Below are 11114 nucleotides of genomic sequence, written 5' to 3'. Positions count from 1 at the left end.
GACAAAGGCTCTCAGACATCAAAAGAGAAACTGACAATGAGCTGAATGGACTTTTCAATGGCTGGGGACTCTCGGGCTGGTTGGGATCTATTCTGAAAACTGTAATTTTAGTGCTGTTTATTTTAGTTGTAGTTATTGTAGTTTTTAGCATTGTTTTTGGAGTAATCAGATGCATGGTTCTCAAGTTAATCTCAAGCTCATCTCCCCCTCCTGGGGTCTACCATTTGGAAGCCCTCAGTGCTCCAGTGGATGACCTGGAAGCCTCAGTAGAATCATTCTGCACCATAAACACAGTCCTCTTCTTTTTAAACAAAACTAGGGGGAGATGTTGTAGTGTGTTGCAATATCCTGTTTTACCTTCTCCCTTCCCCCTCGCCCCTCGCTGAGTGTGCCCTATCAGTCAGGCTAACATACCAGCAAGGCGTCGTGTGATAGGTGTCCCTAGTCCCTTGAGACCCTGCCCCTTCACCTGGTTGGTGGCTCACCTGTCCCCTCCCCTTCCCCTGTCCTGAGCTTAAAATGTTAATGAGACCATGCGGCCCTATTCTGTTAGCAGCAGTGGCCCGGTGCAGACATCTCTGTACCCATAGAATAAACATCTGGCAACCTTCTAGCAGAATCCACTCCCTTTCTCTCCACCATCGCCAGAAGCTCTCTCTCTTGAGGTAAACAGAGTCCTGACAGCCTGGACTTGCCCCGCTGCACTCTCCAGCAGCCAAGGTATCTCTGGGGTAAAACACCGCAGTGCTGCCTTTGGCCCAGCAGCGAAGGTCAGAACTGGCCCAGGCACCATCTAACTGGTTATATTGGGATTCCTATTCCAATATTCTTCATGGAAAGAGTCAGTCTGAGGTATCTGCTGGTGTGCTTGGCCCCCTGCACGGAAGTGAGTGGGGAGATGCATCGCTGCAGTACTCTGGACCTAGAGGAACATCTGCAGGGGATGAGGGGGTGCCCACATGCTGTGCCAAAAGCTGGGCAGCCCAGTGGTGAGATGTGCTTGTTTTGCCCCAGCATGGAACCAAGCTGAGACAAACCACCCATCAGATGGTGAGACGTCTGGCTGCTAGGAGGCTGGGCTGGATTCAACGTGTTGTCATGGAGCAAAAGGCTGGCTCAGACTTCACTAGGAAAGCAGCAGCCAGAAAGATGGGTTTGCTCAGACAGCTTGGCTCCAGTGAGGGAGTGAAATGACAGATGACAGATGATGGTCATGTGGCACAAGGTGCCAGCTACTTTGAGCTGAAGTCCTGTAGTAAAGCCTTTGGGGAAATCAACTCTTTCTCTTCTTAATGACTGCGATATATTATATTGTCCTCCTTCTGTTTGTTTTAACAGGAAACATCCACCAAACTTGTCCATCTGTGCACAGGCCTCCTCTCTGAAGGTTGGTGATGAGGAGGAACCTCTGTTCCCACTGACCATTTCAGGCAGGCTGGGTAATGATGAAGTTCCTCTTGGCTTTGTACCTGTACAATTTATGGCAATAATAATAATGATGATGATGATGATGATGATGATATCTGGAGAAAGAAACTGTGTCTGTATGGAACCCTTACTTTCCAGCCTGAGCCCCATTTTGAAGGATGCAGTGGGGACAAATGCAGAAGTGTAGAGAGGGGTTCTTTGTGGAGAGCTGTCTTTAATCTTAGCAAAGCCATCCCTCCTACCAGCTCACCCCAGGGCATGGGCAGGGGCCTCTCTGGCTGCATGGCTGCATCCACGCTCCCAGAGCCTCACAGGGTTGGGTGAGGGCCAGCCTGATGCTCTGTTTTCCATATTGGGCCAGCTACCTTGGTGCCATTCCAAAGTTATGTCCTAATTAACCTTGACACAAACCTTAGCTTTTCAAAAGTCTGCTGGACGTCTGAAAGATTCCATTTTTTTGCTGATGAGATAAATTCAGATGAGTTACAGTGTATCAGGGCCAACAAACAATCTCAGTCCTTTATGTGTACAGGTGGATGCTTAACCATACTTGTCCTCTTCATCATAAGGAAAACCTGCTACGTGCCCAAAACTTAATTTGCTGATCTTTATAAAATCTATTTATGCAAAAAAAACCCCAGCAAAACAAACTACAGAAGGAAAATTAGATTGAAAACTGACTCCAGACACCACTTAGTAAGAATTATTTAATGCCAGTATATGTTAAATTCAATATCTATTCCACTCATGCAGTGTAGTTTATTAAAACGAACAGCATCTCAAATATGCATTTCTGCATTCAGTTACCTCAGCCTAGTCATGATGGATCTATTACTGCTGAAGGATACAAATTTCTGTCAGCTGTGAGAGAGTTCACGGCCATTTGATGGTGAAAAAAAGGGGGGAAAGTTGAAGGCAAAAAGTACCTCAGCCTAAAAATAGCAGTAAGAACTCACCAGCAGGAGACCCACCTCAGAGCAATCTATAGGCTGTCTGTGGCCTTCCTGGTGACAGAGCCTGACTGCCACATCACTGCTAACATATGGTTTACTAGGCCCATTTTCCATGAGAGGGAGGCATTTTTCCAGGGCAGTCTCAGGAGGTGCTGGTGCTGAGGTGCTCTCAGCAACCTTCAAAAGCATCCTAGGTCATGAGGGCTTGGTTTGTTTGAGCCAACAGATGAGGTTCCTCCCCAAACCCAACCACATCTTTATGTTACCAGCCCTGTACCAGCTCTGCTTCTGGAACCTCTCAGCAGGCACCTCTCCACCCCATCCCTGACACACCTCTGGCTGGGTCTGCTCCTCCCCTCCCGAAACAAAGCTGTCCCCACTCCTCACCCTGACCTCCCTGCACCTGTGCAGCACCAGGCACCTGTGCATCCAAGTTTTTGTTTCTCATATCATCTGGATGCTTAAAATGTCCCTGTCCCAGGGACAAAATTCAGTGTGCAATGCACTCCCAAGGGGCAGCTGTCATAAAATTCTGCAGGAGTAAACAAAATCCAGAGGGACCAAGACAGCAAATGAAAAAGAACTAGGTGTGCTGGCTGATTTAAATGGGTGATCTTGGCTTCTCTGTCTGCACACATTTTCACTTTTCTAAATTTCTTGCCTTCACCTCAGATGTTTTGCTATATTTAGCTTGATAACTAACTGCATTTCCAGTAGCTTGGCAAAGCATTTTGAGCTAAACGAACATCGAAGATCCTACCAGAAATAGTATGATGTGATTTTGTCTTACACGTAGGCATTTGCCTTCCTGGGGTGAAAAAGCTTGTAACACACATGTGCCTGGTGGTTTTAGAGTGCTGCTCGAGTGCTCATTACATGTGTGAGCTAAGTACCTCGATTAGCTTTAAAGTGGGGGGAAAGATGAGGCTGATGGAGGAAGAGACCTGCTAAAAAAAGTCAGCAGAGAGTCTATGGCAGAGCAGAGGCTGAAAACATGGACAGTGATGTGTGTTAAGTCTGATAAATCGAAGCTCTCAGCAGTGCCTGCCCTGACTCACATGATGAGAGACCTTGCACCCACCCTTTCTGGTGCATACTGAACCCCTGACTCCCGAAAATCAAGCACTTCTCCATGGGTAATTATTGGAATATGAATCCCAATATAACCAGTTAGATGGTGCCTGGGCCAGTTCTGACCCTCGCTACTGGGCCAAAGGCAGCACTGTGGTGCTTTACCCCAGAGATACCTTGGCTGCCGGAGAGTGCAGCGGGGCACAAGACGCAAGTCCAGGCTTGTCAGGACTCCGTTTACCTCAGGAGAGAGAGCTTCTGGCGATGGTGAAGATAAGGAAGGAGTGGATTCTGCTGGAGGGTTATATCCAGATGTTTATTCCACGGGTACAGAGGTCTGAGCCGGGGCAATTCCTCCAACAGAATCGAGGCCGCATGGTCTGATTAGCTTTTTAAGCTCCGGGCAGGGGAAGGGGAGGGGACAGGTGAGCCACCAACCAGGTGAAGGGGCAGGGTCTCAAGGGACTAGAGACACCTATACGGGCCAATGTCCCCCAGGCCTGAGGGACCAATCACACGACGCCTTGCTGGAATACTCAGCAAGGGGGCGAGGGGGAAGGGAGAGGGTAAACAGGACATTGCAACACACCGCAACAGGTAATAAAAACAAACGTACTCCAAACCATTAGCCATCATGAGAAAAGTAGGGAAGGGATGGCTCTGGGGTGTTCTGTTACAGCTGGGCAGTGGTACCTGACATCTGCTACAGCCAGAGATGTGCTGTGTGCTGGAACACATCTCTGTGAATTGACTCACTGAGACAGCTGGTACTGTATCCCCATAAATTAGGACTTCCACAAAATGCTGGGTAAGGACATAAATCAGTGGGTCACTACTGCACCAGAGATGTCTTTAAAATGGATCCATTTTCTCCAGCATTAAATCTTCCCAATCAGAGGCAGCCATTTGGAGCCTGGCTTTGTCGTTCAAGACTAATTGACAAACCTCTGTGCTCTAATATTATCCCTGTCACCCCACTGAAACGCAGTTGCAACACTGGCTTCTATAAATCAGCCAGATCTTAAAAAGGAGAGTTAAATGAGCATCACATTATAAACCACAAAGCACATTCATCACTCTGCTACAAACTATAAATATGACAAGTACATCCATCAATTCAGCACCTTTCTTTCAGGTCTGACTACACGGACGTTAGTGACTTAATGGCTCCAGAAAGCTTTCCCTTCCTAAACACACTGTGGAGCCTGGTCTTTCATTTACTGCAGCTACCAGAAGTGGAGCTCAACTGTCTACAGTCATGTTGCTGTGCGGGGAGCTCCTGCAAGGGAGAAATCCACCTCTTTGGAGGCTGCACCAAGTGTGACTCCCTTGGAAACTCATGCTGGTGCTACACTGCTGGTGCTTTCACTATACAAATTGAGCTAAACAAGGATGTCAGTCTGCTATAGACATGGAGCTACACAAACTAGAGAATAGTCCAATGGAAAAAGGATAAACAGATCTAGAGATAAGTTTTCAATGATTTGCTGTCAGACTGTAAAGATTTATTGAGTGGGTGCTTTATAATACCATGCTTTCATTAAAACAGCTAGGGGATTATTAAATCTGCAGCTGAGGGTGAGCTCTACACACATCTGGAAAGGGCTCTATGCATGTCTGGCAGGCAGGATTTGAAATGCCTAATGGAAAAAGTGACCCTGAAAAATAGTTTATGGTTCAAGGACAAACAGCACCAGTTGGAAGACTGCTGGGTCCTCTTTTGGACGTGCTATCACCACACTCCAAGAATTCTGAGGTGACATACAGATAGAGAGCATAGATGGTGGAAAACATGTTGGGGGGAAAGAGTGAAAGAACTAGGCTTAACTGAGAGATGACTGAAAACAGAGTTGACAATGGTTTGTAAAAACACAAAAAGCCTCAGTAAGGAAACAGAATTCTTTTTTTTTTCCTGACTGCTTTGGTGAGTGTGAGAATAATGGCTATACATTGCAGAAAAAGAGACTTAAGTTTGGCATGAGAACAAAGCTTCCTGACACCAATGGCAGAAAAAGCAGTGGAGAAAGTTGCCTGGAAAGGCAGTGACATCTCTGTCGTGGGAGGCTTTTAAGAGCTGACTAGGCAAACAGCAGATGGTGCCTTGTGGAATTGGGGTGGACAAGATGTTATTTGAGCCCTTCCATCCCTGTTTTTTATAATTCTATGTTTGGCTAGCACCAGGGCTGTTAATCCTGTTTGTCCTACAGGATGTAACAATCCATGCTCTGCCTGCCCAATTTGCCATGTGCAGTTAGATTTTGGAGGAAGCAGAACTAACAGTTTCCCACTTGCATCTTTTCTACCTCCTGCTGAAGAATGGGTCCAGACGAGTTGTTGCATCTTCCTTCATTTCTCTTGATCCTTTGGGGTGAACAGCAGTGGAGCCCAGCTTCTCTGAGGAGAACAGATGGACTTCAGAAGCAGCACACGTGTAAAACCTCATGGAGGCATTGCAACCAGAGTGCTGTATGCCCCCAGAAACAGCTTTTAAAAGTCAAATCCCAGGCACTGCTTTTGGGTAGAGCAGCTGACAGCATAAAGACTGGAAGTAAAGTATCTAATCCTCCAAGGAGAGTAAAGCTAAAAAACACTATGCTATGTCCAGGGTGCCATAGCTAGATTCTGGGGAAAGGGATAGGTGGTTTGGGATGTGTGGAAGTATCACCAGAAGAGTTTTGGGAGAAAATTTCAGGACTCCATATTGCTTACTTGCTGTCTGTGGTTGTGAGGGTCTGTGTCTGATACTGTGAGGCTGACAGCGTTCTTCCAGATCATCAGGCATGAGACCCTCTGACACTGGTGCTGACCCCCAGCTCCTCCCCTCTTGTCTGAAGAGGATATTGCTGCCTTTCTGTCCGAGCATCCCCCTCCCACTGCATCCAGCCTCCGTGCCACCGAGCACCAGTGCAGCCATAACTCCCCACAATGGGGTGAACTGGCAAAGCCAGCAGAAGAACAGCACCTTCATGGACCTGGCTGGGAAGAGGAGTGGATGGGTCAATCCTGTCTGGCTAGATCCCACACCCTGCAGCAAATGGAACATTTCAGTGGGTCTTTTTCTACCTCATCCATTAAATATCTTTTGTAGTCACCACAGAATTTGTCAGCCTGAAAAAAACCAACCCCAAACAAAAATCAGTATATATATTTCTTTCCCTTCCTTCCTCTCCTTCCCTGCCAAACTGCTGCCATAGACAGATGCCTGGAGAAGAATAAGAACAGGGCAAGCGTATGTGCTGCTCGTTCTAATAAACATCACTTGGTAAATAATTTAGGTCAAGTCAATACACAGAAATCACAGCAGCTGAATTAAGTGGGTGCTGAGAAAGCTGGAGTTTTACTCTGTTTCGTTCAATGTTGCACCTGAAGCCCCAGGTGGTGATCCCTACCCGGGCTGTGGACAGTGCTGCAGACAAGGAGCTGGTGACCATGTGAAGTGGAGCTGATTCCAGGGGCAGACAGGACCTCACCCTGGGCAGAGAGGGTCTAGGTGGGTCTGGAACCCGTGAGAAAGGTGCTGTTAGTATGTTTCTTGGCCTGATGAGCTTGCTCACACGCTGTCCCATTAGCTTCCCTAAAGGCTTCTAGCTATGAAAGCACTTCTGGTGCATATGTTTGACATGCATGTGTGCAGCTTTAGAGCAGGTGAACTTACATGCAGACTCTGAACTACCCAGACATTTAGGGGTAGTAGGCTTACCTAATTAGATCTTTGTCTCTTTTTAAAACAAATCATGCCAAAGATACACTCAGCATCTTAAGGCAAATACCGTGGATGCTGAAAACATGAAATAGATTTCTCTCCATGCTTCAGCCCAGCCTTTCATGCCAGTCCGCTATGGTGCACTTATTGATTATCATGATCACCTATTTTTTCCAGATGCCTCTGTGCACCATTTCTCATGACTAAGTTTAGTGACCAGCTGCTAGCAAGGTACACAGGAAAGCATAGATGGTAAAAGTTGATATTCTGGCGGTTTTAATAGGCCAAATTTGAACAGATGCAGCTGGGCACAGCAAATTCTGCTGCTTGAACTCCTCTCCTGCAACACTTCTAGTCTGTGATGTACAGCACAGAGGTGCAAATCTCTCACAAGCTCCATGTAGGCTTTTTAATAATGCAGAGAAATGGGAAATTTAAATACAGATGTTGTGGGAAGATATAGATGAAATGGCTATAGATGAAAAGGATTTAGGAAAAGAAAAGGGAGCGTTATGCAGCTGCTATTCTTTCCTATGACCAGGAGAAGCATGTTGCATCAGGCAGTATTTAAAGAGGAAGGAAGAGTCTAAATCCTTCTGAGAGGTGTAACGCTCTTCCAATCTGAAAATCTTGGCTCAAAACAAATCTGAACACAAGAAAATTTAACCTCTAGAGCCAAACTTTATGGCTAGCACACAGCTCTTAGGTAAATAATGACACAAAATCATATTCTTTTCCTTTTAAGTAAGGTCTAAATAGTTACAGACATCTGTGTTTTAGAAAAAAAAAAATGACAATGCTAAGCATATCTTAATTAGCTTCCCTCTTCCCAAAGGAAAAAAATTAAATGAGGTGGTATACTTCTTAATTCACCATGCCAGAAAAGACCATCTTTGAATGCTGCAGCTGCTATAGATGTGTCATTTTTTAACATAACTGAGCCTGGCTTAACACAGTTTGACAGAATATCATAACCTGGTGTGGCATGTTAAGAAGAAAAAGTCATCCTTTGGACTGGGCTTTAGATCAAATAATATTGACATAGCAAAAGTACTGGGGAAAGAAAAGAAACCATTACAAGTGGATTGTAGGAATGAGATGTAGCCATCTGTCAGGTGGTGTAACCTGATGCTCCCAAAGGTCAATGACGTGTTTTTCAGTAGTGTTGAAGCTCCTGTCAGTATTCAGCCATTGCTGTTCCTGAAGTGTGACAACTGAGGATCCTTGAATAATTAAACTAGATAAAATCTAGCCATTATCGAATGATTGCTTTGGTTTTTGTTGCTGCTATAGGTATTTCAAAGCAATTATAAGATGATCAGGTTTCTGGATGCCCACAAAGTTGTGTAATTAACAGTGATGCCAGAGGTCTCACCTGGCTTCAGCCATCCAGAGACTGTGCATGTAGTGAGTATTTGGTGATTGATCAAGTTTTCTGGCAGGATGCCACCTAGGCAAGGTTCTCCATCTTCAGCTGGGCTGGAAGCATATTTAGAATCTCTGTTGTACCCTTGAGGTAAATAGAAGCATGAGTTCTTTGGCATTCTATGGTCCAATCTTTGATCTACTGAGAGGCCTTCATCATTTCACCTTCACTGTGATGCTGTGAAACAGGCTATCCCCAGTTTACAGCTGGGATGTCTCAAGCAGAAAGCAAGTCATGTGGCATGGCCAAGGCTCCCTGGGAAGCTGGTGTTGGGATTGGAAGCAAGGAGACATCCTCCCATTGCATGTGATGCAGATCAAGGCCCGTTAGTCATTAACAGGAGCTCATCCCAGCAGATGGCACTGCTCCACCTCCTCCTCCAGGAGCCTGCTGCAAAGCCAGCGGTGACATTGGAAAGGCTCCACTCACAGATGGGCTCTTGGCCAGCTCTCTGTGCTCTGCCTCCAAATGTTTGGATTTTCTTGCAGTTTACGATTTCCTCTCTCTCCACTTACCCCCATCAAGGGCTTGGCTGAATGCAGCAATAAGGAAGCAAGGAGGGTCAAGTTTATAAATGACTGTGGGAAGTTTGGTTTCCATGGCTGCCAGCAATTACTGTGCAGACTCAGATGAGTGGAGATTACAGCCCAGGGCTGCTATTTTGTGTGCTGGAAAGACACAATAACAAATGACAAACTTAATTCACTGCTGCAGCAGGGACGAGGCATCTCACTCTGTGAACCTGGGGCTTATCTTACAGGAGAAGCAGCTCTAAGTGGATTTCTCCTTTTTTTTCTGGCTGTGCTGATGCCAGCTAATGCATATTCTTCAGTCAGTAGCATCATTTCACCTCAGAGATCTTAAGCCTATTAGTCAGCCATCCTTTCTATTTCTGGACTGGGGAAATGTTAATCAAATAAGAAAACTTAGCCCCCAGAGTGGGCTTAGAGGTCAGTCTTATTTTTAATTTCCTTTTTCCACCAAAGGATCTGATGAGCTTTTTTCTAATTGAAATACAAAATAAATAGTTTCTTGGCCAAGATGCAGGGTGGCAGCTTGCATTCTACAGGGGCTGGGAGCTCACCTCTCTCCAGAACATTTCCACATGCTGCCTACTGTCAGTACAAATGCCAGGGACCTTATTTATAAGACTACAAGTCCACACTATGGAGCCATTTATTACTGTTAGCAATCAATTAATAGTGCACAGCCATCTGCACTAGCTCACCTTGGTATCATGGCTTAAACCACAGTTTAAGGCTGTGCATGGTGCACATTGGTATTCCCAGCAGGAAGGTTTTGTGAGAGCCTCTCTGGCTATTTTGAGCCTTTCCTGATGCCTCTGAGGCAAAGGAAGCCATTTGGGGCATAAGAGAGACTTTGCAGTCTGCTCAGTGCTGAGCAGACTCAATAATAAAATGTATGGAGCTATATGGGGAGCTGGCACTGAGGCAGTGCTTTTCAGCTGTTATCTCAGTTGTTGTTGCAATGTCCTGACAAGCAGACAAGTAATGGTCCTTACTTACAGGTACAGGAGATAAATACTGGGGGTAGAGTTATTCATCAAGGACCAGCTCCAGAGCAGGTATCACTCAGCAAGTAGCTACCCCACCAAAATCAATAGTGCTTTTGCTATTGATGCTTTCCTCTCTGTTGGAAGCCAAATGATGATGGTCAGATCACCCCCACAGCCATCACCCTGGTAAACTGAGCAGTTTGGCTCTTGGAGTCATGCCTAGAAAGGCAGGTTTGCAAATCCCAGGAATATTGTCCAGGATCTTCTCAGAGCATCTCCATTTCATCAAACTGTTTATTGAACTGAGCAGTCTGGGTCCCTGGTGTGGTAGCAAGTTTCAAATGAAAGGTGAATTATCTTCTTACTGGCTGCACAGGTGGCCCTGATCAGGTGCTCTACCAGACCTTTTGTTGACAGTATTACACTGGATGTTTATGCATGACTAATTGGGGTTCACAACTCATTTTTGAAGGCATTCCTGTCTGTTCCCTGTCCCGTAGGTATCACCTACGTTTTCTGTTCTTAGATATGCTTACTTCATGTTGGACTCCACTGAAACACATACTGTTTTACCATACTTGTTCCTCCAACATCACCAAAAAATTACAAAGTTTTTTGTATCAGTGACATCTCCTCACAATTTTTTAGTCTTCCAATCTCAGTATGACAGAATTGAGTTACAGATTTCAGTAGACCACAGGTATGAAAGCAAAATACCATCATGCAACCCACTTGACCTTGTGGAACTCAATCCATTAGACAATAGCCATGATGACAGTTTTCTGGTTTCTGTCATATTTTCAGAGTCAGTGACTTTAATTCATTTACCACATATTCTGTTGGCTTTGTATTGTTCTAGGATTTAAATCCAGCTAGTGTGTGGCACCAAGTTGAACGCTTTGGAAAATCTTAATTTTTTTTTGCCATCAACACCACTGACTTCATCAAGTAAATTTGTAATCACAACAAAGAAAGATAGTAAGTTCATTTGACAGGGTCTGTTTTCCATAAGCCCTT

The sequence above is a fragment of the Zonotrichia albicollis genome, chromosome 4 (genome assembly GCF_047830755.1).
Source record: "Zonotrichia albicollis isolate bZonAlb1 chromosome 4, bZonAlb1.hap1, whole genome shotgun sequence".
In the NCBI taxonomy this organism is placed as follows: Eukaryota; Metazoa; Chordata; class Aves; order Passeriformes; family Passerellidae; genus Zonotrichia; species Zonotrichia albicollis.
This window is presented reverse-complemented; position numbering follows the sequence as displayed.